Source organism: Marmota monax, unplaced genomic scaffold (genome assembly GCF_021218885.2).
Source record: "Marmota monax isolate L192 unplaced genomic scaffold, Marmota_monax_Labrador192_F-V1.1 WCK01_AAM20220418_F8-fsc00008, whole genome shotgun sequence".
NCBI classification, from domain to species: domain Eukaryota; kingdom Metazoa; phylum Chordata; class Mammalia; order Rodentia; family Sciuridae; genus Marmota; species Marmota monax.
Window position 1 is genome coordinate 8,840,107 of NW_026694432.1, and position 4,180 is coordinate 8,844,286.

The following is a 4,180-nucleotide window of genomic DNA, read 5'->3' on the forward strand; positions in this document are numbered from 1 at the left end:
TTCATAACCCACTGCACACTCAGCACAGCAGGAGTCTCAGGATTTAGATTTCACTTAACATGTCAGCTGTATGTGAAAGCCAAACATACATATATTTTGAACAGCCAAACTGGAAGTTTTTTGAACCTCATTTATTGATTTCTTTTTTTAAAAAATTTGTAGATGGACACACACAATACCTTTATTTATTTTTTATGTGGTGCACAGGATTGAACCCAGTGCCTCACACGTGCTAGGCAAGTGCTCTACCACTGAGCTACAATCCCAGCCCTCATTCATTCATTTCTTATAAAACATTTTATATTTTAATATGAAAGAGAAAAGGGTAACTTAATGACCATGATTATTTAGGAATAGTTAAAATCCCTGTGGACTCCTTCCTGATGATATCTCCACTCTCAAACCCCCAAAGAGAGTCAATACCTAAATTTGGTGTTTATTGTTTTCATTATATTTTGATTATATGTGTATGTGTGCCCCTCAACAAAACTGGCACTGTTTTATTTTAAAACTTGAAGTGGCATCCTACTGCTCATCCCTTGGTTGCTGATCAGTACTCTTTCTAGGCTGTTTCCATGTTATTACCTGTAGCTCAAGACGGAGGGTTGGAGAAATTTTCTGTAAAGGGCCAGTTAGTGAATGTTTTAGGTTTCATGTGTCATAAGGCCCACTGCAGCACAAAGGCAGCCATAACAAGCAAGCTAAGTTACAAGAAAACTTTCCCATATAATTTTCCTATACCATGAAATATTACTCCTCTTTTGATTTTTTTTGAGCATTTAAAAATGTAAAAATCAATCTTAACTCCTAGACAGAATGCAAACAGAAGAGGGGACAGATTTGGCCCAAGGAACATTATTTGTCAATCCTGTTCCCAAACATTTATTTTCTCGCTATAGCTTTCTACTGTATATTCATTCATTAAAAAAAAAAAAAAAAAAATCTTACTAAGCATCTACCCAGGATTGTTGCCGACCAGACCCTGATTCTACTTTTAAGAAACTTATTGTGGGACGTCTGGACCCGAGGCGGCTGCGGCGGAGCGGCCTCGCTGTGCGAGGAGGCCCGGCTGGCGCGAGGCCGCAGCCAGGAGCCCGAGGCCGGGCCTCGCGCTGAGCCGGCTGGGCCGTGGGCTGCCTGCGGCCTGGGCGGCGAGGCCTCCTCCCGGCTGGCGGGCCGCCGTGCCCTCGATGCGGGTGTGGGCTCCGCGGAGCAGGACGGAGGCTGGGCCCGGGCCGCGGGCGGGATAGGAGGCCGACAGGCCCGCTCGCCCTCGCAGGTGGATGCGGTGCCGCGGCGATGGACACCCTAGAGGAAGAGAGCTTCGCGCTGTCTTTCTCCTCTGCATCCGATGCAGAATTTGATGCAGTGGTTGGATATCTAGAGGACATTATCATGGATGACGAGTTCCAGTTATTACAGAGAAACTTCATGGACAAGTACTACCAGGAGTTTGAAGATACAGAAGAGAATAAACTCATCTACACACCCATTTTTAACGAATATATTTCTCTGGTGGAAAAATATATTGAAGAACAGCTACTGGAGCGGATTCCTGGATTTAACATGGCGGCTTTCACAACTACATTACAGAAAAGGAAGGCCGGGGACTGCACTTAAGCAGTGGCTTAGTGGTGACTTCATTGTGCAAATCATCCTCTATGCCAGCTTCCCAGAACAATTTGAGGCACTAGGTCCCATCTCCAGGCAATGAACAGGAACATTCTGGATGTCACCAGTCTGACAGACTCAGAGAGACTACAGCTATTGACGACAGAAGAGTCCATCTCAGAAAGACTCTGTTCTGAAGCCCTTGGTTTGTGTTAAGTATTGACAGGTCAGAAACAACATGACCAGACCTTTGGACCCACTTCTCCTGACAAGCCGTTTTGTATTAGTGTTCTTCCCCTCCCCACCTAGTCACCTCTCAGGTGCTTGGGTCAGGCCCCTCTGATCACGCCCAGGTCAGCCATTCCACCTGGGAGCCCTTCCCTGGTACATGTTGGTGTGCATAACCACAACCATGAACCCTCCTCTTCCCAGCAGGCTTTGCATGAGTCCTTTGTGCACTCACTGCTCTTTTTTACATGGGACATAGTTTCAGTCCTTCACCCTCAATGGGGTTTTTGTTTGGGAGTATTTATCTAGGGAGCTACTGGAGCCAGATGTCTGTCCTGCGATTTCTGTGTCTCCTCTGATCACAGCTTGTGCTGGCTGTGGGGTCAACCAAGAGAGATGTCCTTTACCTAAAAGCTACGTGTGAAAGTCAACTCCCAGTCTTAACATACATGGTCCTTGTAACACTGTCTTCTGTTGGTCCTGATATAGTCCCACTGTTTCTAGAAGTCTCTTTCAAGCATTATTTTTGAAAAATATTTTTATAGATGAATACTCAGGCAAACTTAGTGGATATGATCTTGGAACTTCCATGATAATCCACCTAAAGATCAAAGTATTATATGCTATGTGCTTTTTAGTCATTAGTGCTGTAAAGATAAAAATGCTTTTCATGTTGGTGCACCTGTTTCAGCAGCACCAGAGAATGTCTGCTGTGTGCTGGAACAGGCTGAAGCAACCCTGCGGCATGGCATGTCAGGTGTTTTGTGCATGTTGGCTTAAAACCCTTTCTGTGTAAGCCAGTTGTTTGGTTTTTTTATTAGGGTAGGTAAAGACTCTGCGATTTCTTCTTCCCATCACAATCTCCTGCCAAGATGGTGTTCACTGGTCTAGCTCAGCATGAGGAGGAGGCAGTGGACAGCTTTACTGTTCGTGTGTCAGCTTTGGTTTACTACATTGTTTAGTTTAGTACTGACAGAGAACTTATGTGTCACACATCCCTGGAAAGAAGGAAAAAACAGTTCAGTTCCCCTGTGTACTTTTTTATTTTACTTTTTATAGTGAAAATAAGAATCTGTGCTGACTTTTCACTTATCTTCTGGTTTTAAAGGATGAGCTATAAGCTGTGTGTTTTTCTGTACTAATGTGTCGTTTATTACTTTTTGTACCATGAGTAAAATTTGAGGTGTTTTGCAAGAAAAAAAAAAAAAAAAAAGAAACTTATTGTGTATTGGGCTGGGGTTGTGGATCAGTAGTAGAGCACTTGCCTAGCACGTGCAAGGCAATGGGTTCGATCCTCAGCCCCACATAAAAATAAATAAATAAAATAAAGGTATTGTGTCCAACTACAACTAAAAAAAGATTAAAAAAAGAGAAACTTATTGTGTAAGTGAGAAAGATAAGATTCCTTACTCAGTAATGAGACTGAAAAAATGAAAGTTCTAGGAGAGGTTTATATGGCTTGCCACGAAAGCTAATGGGAGTAGAGGCAGGAGAATTTGTTTCATATTGACACTCCTGGGAAAACAGGCTCTGGAGCAGGTATACCTGGGTTCTTCTGTGGCTCCACCATTTACTGGCTGTGTGACCTTGGACAAGTTACTTCATCTCTCTGAGCCTTGATTTTCCTATCTATAAAATACAGATCATCATAGTTGTGGTTTGGATATGAAGCACTCCCAAAGGCTTGTGTTGGAGGCTTGTTCCTCAATGTAGCAATGTTCAACATGTGTCTTTTAGGAAACAATTGTATCATGAGGGCTCTGATCTCATCAGTGGATTAATCCATTGAGGAATTCACAGCTAAATGGACTATTGGGAGGTGGTGGAAACTGTAGGAGGTAGAACCTAGTTGAAGGAGTGGGTCCTTGGGGGAGTGCTGTTGGGGATTAAATCTTGCCCCAGCCCCTTCTGCTCACTCTCTTTGCTTCCCCACCACCTTAAGGTAAGCAGCTTTGCTCTGCGACACCCCTCCACCCTGATGTCCTGTCTCAGGCCCAAAGCAGCTGACCATGGACTGAAACTTCTGAAACCTATGAGTCAAATCTTTCCCCCTCTAGGTTGTTATGCTCAGGTATTTGTCACAGTGACAAAAGCTGACTGACACAATGCTACTTATAAATGCATTTGTCGTGAAGAAGCAAAATGTCACAAGAATTAGTTTAAATAGTACTTGTAAAGCACTGGAAGAGTGCCTGGACCATAGCAAGCATTATCTGAATGCTCTGACTCTTCAAGCTCTTCATACTCTTTCTGTATGTTAACTTCAAGCTGGAGGATCATGGAAGGCTTTGTGAAGGCAGTATAAAATCAGAGGGTTTAAAGATGGTTAGGATTCAGATAC

At 43.5% G+C, this 4,180-nt stretch overlaps 1 pseudogene; it reads left to right on the top strand.

Annotated features, from left to right (window-relative positions):
• Positions 1 to 1,035: 1,035 nt before the first annotated feature.
• Positions 1,036 to 3,038, top strand: LOC124110108 (ADP-ribosylation factor-like protein 2-binding protein; annotated as a pseudogene).
• The last annotated feature ends 1,142 nt before the right edge of the window (positions 3,039 to 4,180 follow it).